This window comes from Schistocerca cancellata, chromosome 8 (assembly GCF_023864275.1).
Source record: "Schistocerca cancellata isolate TAMUIC-IGC-003103 chromosome 8, iqSchCanc2.1, whole genome shotgun sequence".
Taxonomy (NCBI): domain Eukaryota; kingdom Metazoa; phylum Arthropoda; class Insecta; order Orthoptera; family Acrididae; genus Schistocerca; species Schistocerca cancellata.
The window spans coordinates 39950980-39965145 of record NC_064633.1 but is presented as its reverse complement, the minus strand read 5'-3'; positions in this window follow the sequence as shown (position 1 = coordinate 39965145).

Below are 14166 nucleotides of genomic sequence, written 5' to 3'. Positions count from 1 at the left end.
GGAGTATGGCGTAGGACAGGGGAAGGTTCCTCTCGGGCGCTAGTCGTGTGGATTTCTCCCAAAGTTGCCACTGCATTCCTGATCTCTTCCTCTCTCTTATGAGCTCACTGAAATACGTAACGTAATCGTCTTCTCACTTTATTAAAAACGTTACGAAGATATTTGATCGTAATAGCAATTTGGATTCAGGCCTGTCGTGAAAGCACGTCATCGAAAATCGGTTTTAGAAATCTGGTTTTCGTCTTTCGCCAGTTGTGTCGCATATAGTCGTAGGGCGCGAGAGCAACACCGGCTCAAAGGAAGGCCTCGGCGCTTATTCGTGACGTCACGTCAGCTAGGCTCGGCGAACGCCAGGTTTGTTACAGGCATACTCATAATGGTGGTGTCTCCCTCTCTGACACAGGAAAATGTGAAACTATTGGCGGTAGTTGACCAACACACATTGTTCTGAGAGATTTCTGCAATCAATTAAGTGTGCAATTCATTACACTTCTTAACAGATAGTGTACTCCTGAACTTAAATTTCCACCTGTTTTAAGGATTGACATACAAAAACAACTTCATGGTCCAGCAGCAACAGAATTCGTGCTTCTTTACCTTATTTGTAAATCTGAGGAAGTTACGTTTGTACTGGGTTGCTTTTACAAGAAACTGTGAACATATTGGTGCTCTTCTTTAGGTATCTTGGTTGTCTATGGAGTGAGGAGCACTGAATGTTAATGAAATATCTTGCGATTGTACACGTTGGGGGAGGGGGTGGGGTGACAGAAGAAGAGGCAAAACCGGCCGGAGTGGCCGTGCGGTTCTAGGCGCTACAGTCTGGAACCGAACGACCGCTACGGTCGCAGGTTCGAATCCTGCCTCGGGCATGGATGTGTGTGATGTCCTTAGGTTATTTAGGTTTAATTAGTTCTAAGTTCTAGGGGACTGATGACCTCAGATGTTAAGTCCCATAGTGCTCAGAGCCATTTGAACCATTTTTGAAGAGGCAAAAGAGAGATACTTGTTTTACCAAATAAAAATTTTTTATCTTATAAAGTTTCTCCTCTCAGTTGCAAGAGGGGAATATTTATCTTTTCTAATGTGCATGTTTAAAAAAGTTTAAGCTCAGCAGTATTTTCGATGTATGAAGCTATTTTGTTTCCTGTTTAGAATTCCTTTCGTTGAAAACGACTGTAATGTAATGACTGGCAACAGTTGGACATTTACACATGTAAATTAGTTCACATTTCCAGTGACGATGTCAAACGAAAATAAATAAATAAATAAATAAATAAAAGAAACGAGTTCATTGTAAGGGGTTAGTTTCGATAACAAAATGGTTCAAGTAAATATAGTTACTTGAATGTAAAATTTCCAAAGCTTGCAATGGGGCAAAGCATCTTCTCATATTGATCTACGTTTCTTTCGACAGGATTCAGTAACACAGAACTATGATCTTCATTTGTAGCTTTACGACAGTAAGAAAATCTTTCATCTAAATAGAACTGCAGAATCCAAAACAATTCCAAACATTTTGTCCAAAAATAAGAGATTTATAGTGATAAGCACGCCCAGGCGTTTCTGCCTGCAACAGACCTGGCGTTCGTCGTGCCTAGCTGACGTGACGTCACGAACAAGCGCCGAGGCCTTCCTTTGAGCCGGTATTGGCGAGAGCGACTGCCAGCTTCGGCTGATGCCGCAGCGGACAACAGCTGCAAGTACGGGCCGCGACGCCACGAGCTTCATTTGTCTGCGGCGCTGTGGGAAGCCAATACTGCGGCATGTCGCGTGGCTGTGATTTACCGCCACCGTCGCGCCGGCCATCTCTCACGCTTCCCCCGACAGGCGGTGGTCGCCGTTGATTACACACCGAACACGGCCGATGACAACACGCAGAGCTGTCCACACACCTCGTTGTGTCAGAAACCATTCGTGTAGACAGGTTGCATCCATCCTCACACGACACGTGGAGCGAGACGAGATTTGCGACGTCTTAACGGGGACGTTCACGTTTCGGGACATTTCCGAACGTAAACAACACAATTACTGAGCACACCGGACAAAATGTTAGTCGTCATCCCCCCCGTCCCCAGAACAGGGAGTTGACAAGTTTCTTCAGGTATGCCACATCCACGTGAAGGTACTTACTGATGACTAAATCCTGTATAGATAAGAAATTGCTGGGATGTTCAGTGGTACGTTTCACCACCATTTCGAAACAATAAGTCATTTTCTATGGGTTTAAGACCAGGTGATTGGGGAGCCCGTCGAGTTGCGATAGGATGCCTGAGTACTGACTGGTCAAACCAGGAGCATATGCGTGCAATGCTATGATACAGCTGTTATGGAAGAGGCGTCCACATCAGCAAAACCGACAAATTGCAGGGACGGATAGCTGGATGGCGTGTACAGATACAGCTGCCAATGCAGCTTCAACACGATACCACAGTTCATCAAGAGTAGTGACTGGCGTATTATGAGGAGCCAGTTGCTCGGCCACCATTGACCAGACGTTTTCAGTTGGTGAGAGATCTGGAGGATGTGCTGGCCAGGGCAGCAGTCGAACATTTTCTGTAACCAGAAAGGCCCGTACAGGACCTGCAACATGCGGTCGTGCATTATCATCCTGAAATGTAGGGTTTCGCAGGGATCGAATGAAGGGTAGAGCCACGGGTCGTAACACATCTGAAATGTAACGTCCACTGTTCAAAGTGCCGTCAATGCGAACAAGAGGTGACCGAGACGTGTAACCAATGGCACCCCATACCATCACGCCGAGTGATACGCCAGTATGGCGATGACGAATACACGCTTCCAATGTGCGTTCACCGCGATGTCTCCAAACACGTATGTGACCATCGTGATGCTGTAAACAGAACCTGGATTCATCCGAAAAAATGACGTTTTGCCATTCGTGCAGCGAGGTTCGTCGTTGTGTACACCATCGCAGGCGCTCCTGTCTGTGATGCAGCGTCAAGGGTAACCGCAGCCACGGCCTCCGAGCTGATAATCCATGCTGCTGCAAACGTCGTCGAACTGTTCGTGCAGATGGTTGTTGTGTTGCAAACGTCCCCATCTGTTAACTCAGGGATCGAGACATGGCTGTAAGATCCGTACAGCCATGCGGATAAAATGCCTGTCATCTCGACTGCTAGTGATACGAGGCCGTTGGAATCCAGCACGGCGTTCCGTATTACCCTCCTGAACCCACCGAGTCCATATTCTGCCAACAGACATTGGATCTCGAGCAACGCAAGCAGCAATGTCGCCATACGATAAACCGCAATCGCGATAGGCTACAATCCGACCTTTATCGAAGTCACAAACGTGGTGGTACGCCTTTCTCCTCCTTACACGAGACATCACAACAACGTTTCACCAGGCAACGCCGGTCAACTGCTGCTTGTGTATGAGAAATCGGTTGGAAACTTTCCTCATGTCAGCACGTTGTAGTTGTCGCCACCGGCGGCAGCCTTGTGTGAATGGTCTGAAAAGCTAATCATTTGCATATCACAGCATCTTCTTCCTGTCGGCTAAATTTCACGTCTCTAGCACGTCATCTTCGTGGTGCAGCAATTTTAATGGGCAGTAGTGTAAAATGTTATGCTTCGCGAGGCAGTCTTACGTCTTGAACGGCGGAAATGTAGTTGGCGGTAAAGTTTTCTCCTCTGATCATTTTGTGGGAGTCGTCAGCAACAAAAATTTTCGTAAAGGCTCGAAGTTACGTGTAAAGTTTGTTGCAAATCTGTAAGTGCTCTCGTTCTTAAATACTGTATGCGTAAAGTATGGGTATTTTCGCGTCGTGGGCTACAGTGCTCTTTCACCCCCAGACCCACCCTTTTCATAGGACAATGGTTCTTACCATCAATGTGAGCCTCTCCAGGCCTGAAACGATATGTATACTAAGATTGGTTGAACTCGGTCCAGTGGTTTAGGAGGAGACGTGGAACATGCATCCATATATACAGGGTGTTTCAAAAATGACCGGTATATTAGAAACGGCAATAAAAACTAAACGAGCAGCGATAGAAATACACCGTTTGTTGCAATATGCTTGGGACAACAGTACATTTTCAGGCAGACAAACTTTCGAAATTACAGTAGTTACAATTTTCAACAACAGATGGCGCTGCGGTCTGGGAAACTCTATAGTACGATGTTTTCCACATATCCACCATGCGTAGCAATAATATGGTGTAGTCTCTGAATGAAATTACCCGAAACCTTTGACAACGTGTCTGGCGGAATGGCTTCACATGCAGATGAGATGTACTGCTTCAGCTGTTCCATTGTTAATTGGATTCTGGCGGTACACCTGGTCTGTCAAGTGTCCCCACAGAAAGAAGTCACAGGGGTTCATGTCTGGCGAATAGGGAGGCCAATCCACGCCGTCTCCTGTATGTTTCGGATAGCCCAAAGCAATCACACGATCATCGAAATATTCATTCAGGAAATTAAAGACGTCGGCCGTGCGATGTGGCCGGGCACCATCTTGCATAAACCACGAGGTGTTCGCAGTGTCGTCTAAGGCAGTTTGTACCACCACAAATTCACGAAGAATGTCCAGATAGCGTGATGCAGTAATCGTTTCGGATCTGAAAAATGGGCCAATAATTCCTTTGGAAGAAATGGCGGCCCAGACCAGAACTTTTTGAGGATGCAGGGACGATGGGACTGCAACATGGGGCCTTTCGGTTCCCCATATGCGCCAGTTCTGTTTATTGACGAAGCCGTCCAGGTAAAAATAAGCTTCGTCAGTAAACCAAATGCTGCCCACATGCATATCGCCGTCATCAATCCTGTGCACTATATCGTTAGCGAATGTCTCTCGTGCAGCAACGGTAGCGGCGCTGAGGGGTTGCCGCGTTTGAATTTTGTACGGATAGAGGTGTAAACTCTGGCGCATGAGACGATACGTGGACGTTGGCGTCATTTGGACCGCAGCTGCAACACGGCGAACGGAAACCCGAGGCCGCTGTCGGATCACCTGCCGCACTAGCTGTGCGTTGCCCTCTGTGGTTGCCGTACGCGGTCGCCCTACCTTTCCGGCACGTTCATCCGTCACGTTCCCAGTCCGTTGAAATTTTTCAAACAGATCCTTTATTGTATCGCTTTTCGGTCCTTTGGTTACATTAAACCTCCGTCGAAAACTTCGTCTTGTTGCAACAACACTGTGTTCTAGGCGGTGGAATTCCAACACCAGAAAAATCCTCTGTTCTAAGGAATAAACCATGTTGTCCACAGCACACTTGCACGTTGTGAGCAGCACACGCTTACAGCAGAAAGACGACGTGCAGAATGGCGCACCCACAGACTGCGTTGTCTTCTATATCGTTCACATCACTTGCAGCGCCATCTGTTGTTGAAAATTGTAACTACTGTAATTTCGAAAGTTTGTCCGCCTGAAAATGTACTGTTGTCCCAAGCACATTGCAACAAACGGTGTATGTCTATCGCTGCTCGTTTAGTTTTTATTGCCGTTTCAAATATACCGGTCATTTTTGAAACACCCTGTACATACATACATAGATACCAGGTGGCCCGAGCAAGCCGTCCCCTGTAGTTTTATGTTTCCCACATTAGATGGTGCAAGAAGGGTTCCCCGTAACTGCTGTCCCGACTGGAAGCGCACTTCCACAGGGCTGCGCCGCCATCTGCACGCGTTTCCCTCCTGGTTCCGCGCTCATGAAGTCGCGTGGCCGTCTGTTTGCAGTTCGAGCCAGGTCTTACATTCCAGCAGGTAACAACTGCAATGTATTCCAGCGAACACTACACCAATATGGCACTGATCTACGGGGAGACACTCCGCGATGCAGCTGAGGCCCGCGGGCTGTATTCACAACGTTTTCCAACGCTGTGGATAACAGTGCTTGTGGATGTTGGTTATCCACAGTTCATCCAACCACCCGACAGTGTATAAGTATGCCAGTCTCACACACATGCTCCACAGGATAAACAGAACACCTCTTAAACCAGGAAACTACACACAGGAACTAAACATTATCAAATAAACTGCCGTTGAAAACGACTACAAAACAGACATCATAAACAAACTCAACAACAAGGTAAAACGGAAACATTCAGCACACACAGACAACACAGCAGACCACACCACTTCAGAAAAAAGAGAGAGATGGTACACACTAATATACAATAACAAAATATTACATAGAATAGGAAACATCTTAAAAAGGCAAGGGATCCCAATAACATTCGGAACAAACAATACAATTCAGAAGAGACTGAGACCAGTCAGAAAAATCTCAGACAAATTCAGCAACGCTGGAATATATCAATTCACTTGCAACTCTTGTCAGGCCCACTACATAGGGCAAAGAAGCAGAAATTCCCCAACGAGGTACACAGAGCACATCAGGGCTCTAAGAAGTGACGGCACACATTCAACTTTTGAAGAACATCTAATGAACAAAAACCATAACCCCACTAATATCGAAAACGATCTACGCATTCTGAGAAACAGCAACAGTCTATACCGCCAACTAACAATACAAGAAAATTACCACATACAAATGGCTACAGTTGAAGGGAAAAATGTAATAGCCGGCCGGGGTGGCCGAGCGGTTCTAGGCGCTACAGTCTGGAATCACGCGACTGCTACGGTGGCAGGTTCGAATCCTGCCTCGGGCATGGATGTGTGTGATGTCCTTAGGTTAGTTAGGTTTAAGTAGTTCGAAGTCTAGGGGACTGAAGACCTCAGATGATAATTCCCATAGTGCTCAGAGCCAAAAAAAAAGCCAAAAAAAAGCCAAAAATGTAATAAACGAAAACACAACACTTTGCAACAACACACTCTTTACCGCTCTGAGAGAACTGACCAAGGACACAGAACAGTAGGCACGCACACGCAAAAGAACCACTTCCCCATCACACACAGAGACATAAATAATGAACAGAAGTCGTCGTAATTCGCGCTACAGTTTTCATAGCCTTTCTCGCCATATGCGATACCTCTCTCGCGACACATGCGAATAGCAAGAAGGCGTAATATTCTGGATCAGAAACAAAATGCAAAAGTTTTGTTTTTCTGTGTAAAAAGCAGCCACATACCATCCAACGAACGTGAGTACACGAATAGCTAAGCAACAGCTCAATATGCACCAAAATAACTGCTTTCCACAACACTACCACAACCCCAAGTATATACTGCTGACGTACGAAGTTCACCTTTTAGTACTTGTTTACTAATAGCCGCTCACATGGTTGCAGATGGCATGATGTTCGCTAAGTAAAAAGACGGCAACAGAAAAAAAAGAGCACAGAAAATATTTCACAAACAGCGCCAATAATTGCTTAAAACATGCTGTAACATACAATAAATAAGGTAGTATGATAGTCTCAAGATAAAACTATATTTCAAAAGACGATCTGTAAAAATGTAATAATGTTTTACTGTGTTTGTACAACCATACCATTTTCAAAATGGTTCAAATGGCTCTGAGCACTATGGGACTCAACTGCTGAGGTCGTAAGTCCGCTAGAACTTAGAACTACTTAAACCTAACTAACCTAAGGACGACACACACATCCATGCCCGAGGCAGGATTCGAACCTGCGACCGTAGCGGTCACGCGGTTCCAGACTGTAGCGCCTAGAACCGCACGGCCACTCCGGCCGGCCATACCATTTTCTGCATGTTTTAGATTAAAGAAACCCCACTGATGATGGTGATATTTGTCGCCGAAACTAGTCTGGGATAATAAAGAAATAAACGAATAACAAGGTGTTTTGCATCAAGGCGGACTCAATTTCTGATATTACTGTTTTTCTATGCAAACACGGACCAAATGGAAGAGTTCCAAGATAACATTATTGTACCGAGGGAGATTTCTAGGTACAACGTGTCGTAGAAAGACCAATCCGCGATGCACCCGATGTTGCCAGGAACGTTACTGAGTATTTTAGAGAACGCCCACGCACGGTACGTATAGCTCAAATGAAATCAAGGCGTACGTGCAATGTAGTATAAACTAAAGCGTTACTGTTCTATTGCATTAACGTTGCAGTATTATTTGTACCAATAATAATAATATGGTCATTATAATTAATATTATGAAAGTAATTAGGTCTCGGCCAGTAATACGTATTTCTCGTCGTAACTGGGATAAAGAACAGTTGCAGCGGGCCCGGGGATATCGAAGTCTTCTGTGCAAAGGATTCTGGAGGCGCCCGCATCTCGTGGTCGTGCGGTAGCGTTCTCGCTTCCCACGCTCGGGTTCCCGGGTTCGATTCCCGGCGAGGTCGGGGATTTTCTCTGCCTCGTGATGGCTGGGTGTTGTGTGCTGTCCTTAGGTTAGTTAGGTTTAAGTAGTTCTAAGTTCTAGGGGACTGATGACCATAGATGTTAAGTCCCATAGTGCTCAGAGCCCTTTGAACCATTTTTGATTCTGGAGGCACGAAAATGGCATCCCTTTAAGCTGCACGTGCACCTACACCAACAGCTATATTGAAACGATATCCAAAATAGGGTGTCGTTCTGCACACATCTCGCAAATAAAGTAGCCGCAAATTCGGATTTCATCAGCGAAATTTTAAGGGGAGATACATGCTGTTTCGCAAATGACACAACTGTCGATAGGCACAAACTACATCGCTGGGCTCATGCGAATCCTCACTGGTTAAGGCCGCATTACATGCAAAGCGCTCTGGGGTGTTAATGTATGGTGCTGCATTCTGGGAGACCAGTTTATTTGGCTCCCAGACTAACTCGTCGACTGTGTTTGCTCTTCCTACAGAATGAGCTGAATCTTGGGCATCTCCTAGAAGCCGTACCACTTCAGTTAGCTGAGAGGCACTTGTTTCAGCACGATGGTGCACCATCCCATTATTGTACTGGGACAGAGAATGTGTCAACAACTGTTGTTGTTGTTGTGGTCTTCAGTCCTGTGACTGGTTTGATGCAGCTCTCCATCCTACTCTATCCTGTGCGAGCTTCTTCATCTCCCAGTACCTACTGCAACCTACATCCTTTTGAATCTGCTTAGTGTATTCATCTCTTTGTCTCCCCCTACGATTTTTACCCTCCACGCTGCCCTCCAATACTAAATTGGTGATCCCTTGATGCCTCAGAACATGTCCTACCAACCGAGCCCTTCTTCTGGTCAAGTTGTGCCACAAACTTCTCTTCTCCCCAATCCTACTCAATACTTCCTCATTAGTTATGTGATCTACCCATCTAATCTTCAGCATTCTTCTGTAGCACCACATTTCAAAAGCTTCTATTCTCTTCTTGTCCAAACGATTTACCGTCCATGTTTCACTTCCATACATGGCTACACTCCATACAAATACTTTCAGAAATGACTTCCTGACACTTAAATCTATACTCGATGTTAACAAATCTCTCTTCTTCAGAAACGCTTTCCTTGCCATTGCCTTGCCTTGCCATCAACAACTACTTAACTTAATAGTGTACGCTCCACCTCACACCGGCCTATGTTCGATGGGCCATAACCTGCCATAAACTGCAGCTACAAATTTGTAGCTGCAGTTTATGGCGGGTCATGGCCCATCGAATATAGGCCGGTGTGAGGTGGAGCGTACACTATTAAGTTAAGTAGTGGTTTTGACTTTGTATATATGTACTGTTTGTGTTTTCCTTTTCTTTTCGTTTATAAATGTATAGCCATGGTGTTCTTTTAATCATTGACAAAGGTCTTCTTAGGCACTTGTGGGTTTTATTGTTGTTCTGAAGAAGGTGTAGTTATCTACGCCGAAACCTGGGTTAACACTAGGTGCTTTTTTCGCAATCGAGGCGGGTTTTTAGTTTCTTAATATATTAACCAACGATTGCTGACGCGCTGCGATGTTGAAGGTTCTTAAACTTTGAAATATAAGTGTGGTGAAAACATTACGTCATTAAAAGAACCAACGTGTTTATATGTAATTGATATAGAATCACTGACAATGTAATATTATTATCACTGTTCTTCTTCGTTTGATGAAGAGGGACACTTTCGTTTGTCTGGTTTCATGGAAGTAGGTCTCAATCGCCGCCATTGGTGACGAAATCTGTAAAAACGCTTCCTGTCTGCTCTCGTCTGAGAATGTAAATGTAATTCTGCGGAATACAGATTCTAAGATTTATGTGTTACCTTTCATTTATCCAAAAAGTTATTTTCCGCTTCCCCATCCCATCATATCAATTGATTATCAGATTGGCCGTTTGCTTGCAGTATTGCTTTGTCAATGGCGGTTAGACGCCTTTGAATAAACAGTGAATATAAATTCACATTACGCGGCCGTAATGAGAGCTGAATATAAATATTATTTATATCTGCAAGATTAAAGTGTACGTAATTAAAAGTATTTTTTGTTCAGAAAGAGAAAACTAGAGCATTGCACAAAGTTACTGGTAAGGATTAACTTTCTTGGTGGTCTACGGTCGCATTTCCATTCATTACGTAAAAGTTATTAGTGTCAAATGCAATTTAGTGACCGGAAATGTTTATATCAGCCACTGCCAAAGATATGTTCAAAATAGCCGATACACAAAAATTAATATCATATGCACGTGTGCTTGCTTGTGATTCGGGTAAGATTAATTGAACGGCAACCACAGCCACACAATTTATCTCTTCGCTTCGTAAGAAGCCAGTTCGACCTCACGGTCAATTATTGCGCGATCGCAAGCGCAGCGACTATCAAATTAGCAGCAATAACATTTTCTATCGTGATCGCCATAATTTGAAGCGAGCGCGAATGTCGGTTCTGCTAATGCGCTACGCGCACACAAAATAAAAAAAAAATTGCTCAAATGGCTCTGAGCACTATGCGACTTAACATCTGAGGTCATCAGTCGCCTAGAACTTAGAACTAATTAAACCTAGAACCTAAGGACATCACACACATCCATGCCCGAGGCAGGATTCGAACCTGCGACCGTAGCGGTCGCTCGGCTTCAGACTGTAGCGCCTAGAACCGCATGGAGACTCCGGCCGGCACAAAATCAAATGAAAGGTAGGCAGGGGCTGGTATAATAAGTAAGAACCTATGTTGGATAGACATATTTGAATAAAAATAGTTTTAAACAGTGAAAATATCAGATCTATTTAAAAGGGAAAATAATTTTTGATTTCAGATAACACTTAGAAAACAAGATACAATAGATAAAGTAATAATTGTTTAAATAAAAATAAATTTTTAATATAACACATACTTATATCGGACGAAAGAGTATAAAATAATTTCTCCTGGCCGCAAACAGTTTTCTATCCCCATATATATATTTGTGAAAAATTTGTGACTGTGAATTTCTAATACTCGTAGCCGTGAATATTTCTGTAAAACATAAAACATTGGGCACAAGCAAAACATAACTGATGCATGAATAGTTCATATCCTAACTATTATCTATTCCATGCACCCCACATTTTTCGTTAAAAATCTTACAGGTATTTTCACAACTATTAAAAATTCGTAGTCTCTAATTTTTCAGGAGTATATATAAGGGGTTAGGAATCTATGTGAAGCTGTGAGAAATGATTATATACTTTCTAGTCCGAAACACAACGTGCTATATTAAAAATTTATTTTTATTTAAATATTTTTTTTCTTTTTTTTAGTATCGAGTGAAATTTTTCAAACGATTTCAAACATTTTGCTGCGATTAAAACAGACATGTGGTAAATTTCAGATTTATTACGTATATCTCGCGGAAAGGCTGTGAAGGTGAAAATTAGAGACATTTTATCTGACGCGGAGCTTTGCCAGCAACCGTTCTTCCCACGATACATTTGCAACTGGAAGATGGAAAGGAGGAGATGCCAGTACTGCACAGAGTACCCTCTGCTACACATCACATAAGAAAGCGATTTAATATTGGACTGGCCTCCTGTTCTGAGCCATATAGAAAGTTGCAACCCTATAGGTCTTCGGGAACGACAGTGGTTAATAAAGTATTCTCCGCCGCGCACCAGACAACAGACCGAGTTAATATTGCGTTGTCATCCATTTTTTAGTTTTGCTGAAAGTTTCTAGCTTATCGGAAAGTTAGAATGTAGCTCATTGGGACGTTAGAAAATCAATTTCAGAATTTTTACCGAAGAGATGAACAGACAGATAAGAGAGAAAATATACTGAAATGCGTCATGTGCATACCAAATTGCGTTGAAGTTGCTCCAGGCTATCTCAGATATACTCTTATATCAGGTCTAACCACCCCAACCTCAGGCATAGATGTGCGGAGGGGGTGTTAGGGTCACAATCATTTTTTTCCAGGTTGCAAGAAATACGTCGTCTAGTTTCGTGGAAATTGATTCAGGCGTTATTGAGAAGCACCCGTAAATCAAGTAGTTGTCGCCGAGCGGTCTAAGGCGCTGCAGTCATGGACTGTGCGGCCGGTCCCAGCGGAGGTTCGAGTCCTCCCTCGGGCATGGTTGTGTGTGTTTATCCTTAGGATAATTTACGTTAAGTGGTGTGCCAGCTTAGGGACTGATGACCTTAGCAGTTAAGTCCCATAAGATTTCACACTTTTTTTTAAGAACTTTTAATAGTAACGTGTTTATTCTTCGGTTCCATCCTTCGGGGATTGTTAGTTGATGGCACCTTCCACTGCAGTTCCACATATTTCTTGGCATATGCTCGTTACCGAGCCACTGGTCCACAAAATAGTCGTAGAAGTCTTGAACCTTTTGGTTTTCAGCCGTACTCTCCTGAACACGCAGCCAACCAACCATCATCCAACATATCCAGAGGAATATGTGCTAAGCATTCTTATGTGACAGAGAGTCTCTTCACTTTCCTTATAGGCAGGAAAAAGACCGCAGCTTTGAACTTGTTTCCACAAACGCTGATTAAAATGATAATTGTAGCTCGCAGTCTGTGTTTCAGGAAACAAACTTGTTGCTGATTGGATACAACAATTTCGAGATCCGTTATGAGATACGCAGTATTTAATAGCTTTAAAAAAGGTCATGTGTTTCTCGCTTTTTGTTCGGCAGCAAAGCGTAGACAGCTGGAATAGTCTAGGTTTCCTCTCAAGTACTTCTAATATCCGCGTGAAATATAAAGCACTGTCCAAACTACTTGCTCGAATTCTTGAACGTTCGTTTCACAAAGCATTATTCACAGTTTAATAAACACGATGTTTCCCTTTTTTCTGACAAACACCAACATTCTGTCATTCCGTACTCTGTTGACACCTGCAAGTAAGATTTTGCTGCCATCGTTCATCAGCAAATTATTTTCTTGAAAGAATATTCCTCCAGTATCGATCGGATCTTTTGCAGGTGCGATATATTTTCACCTAATACGATATAACGATTGTTTCGCACATCTGTGTGACGGTAACGGTGTTAGTAACTCGTAGCCTCGATTGACCAGCTGCCCTCCTTCTTCAGCGCAAATTGACAAAATCGTTGTATCTGTTCCTTTTGCTAGCTTTGTTTGCAGTTACAAAATGTTTCCGCACTTCATTAGCTGCTTCGTCTGGAATACAAAGATGACTATCTTCACCTAAAAGTATGGAATTTTTAGTGGATAGTATTTCTTTGCACTTACTTTTCCTATAGTTTAAACAGTGCCAATATGTTACAACTTCTTTGTTGGTATAGTCCACGAAACACTGATGCCTGTTGTAAATGAATCAAAGCTTCCCTTTGGTGGTCTAGATAAGCTCCATCTCTACAACACTTAGAACACAGAGCACTTCTTAAAAGTCTAGCGATCACCCGCACGTGCCACAGCCGTTCTAGTCCGTCAATAAACTGACAATAAACGGACAGGTTTCTTAGAACAGAAAGCGGACTTTCCTAGCAGTATGTAACACGTAGCGGCTGAGAGGCCGGTGTATCCTACTTCTGAAACAGCCTGTTCCGAAGTACTACTACCAGAAGTGTCTCGGGCCCCGCGAAAATGTCAGAACATTCCAACTCCTTGCAGGTGTCACTCAGTATAAGTGTCACAAACTCTTCTTTGTCAGCCCGTTTTAACTCCCGTCCCCTCCCCTGTTGCAAGCAGGTGGTTCTTAACCCATCACTACTGCACTGTCATCCAGTTCTGAGTCATGTTTAAAATTTCAGTTCTCTGGTTCATCGTAAAATTAGATTAAAACCTGCATGCGCTACTTTCTGCCTTCTCCATATTGTTTTGTGTGTTTGTAAGCACGTATTTTCTCATACAGTTTTCCTATTCTTTCAGTTCTCATTAGCGTCGAGAACTTGTAAC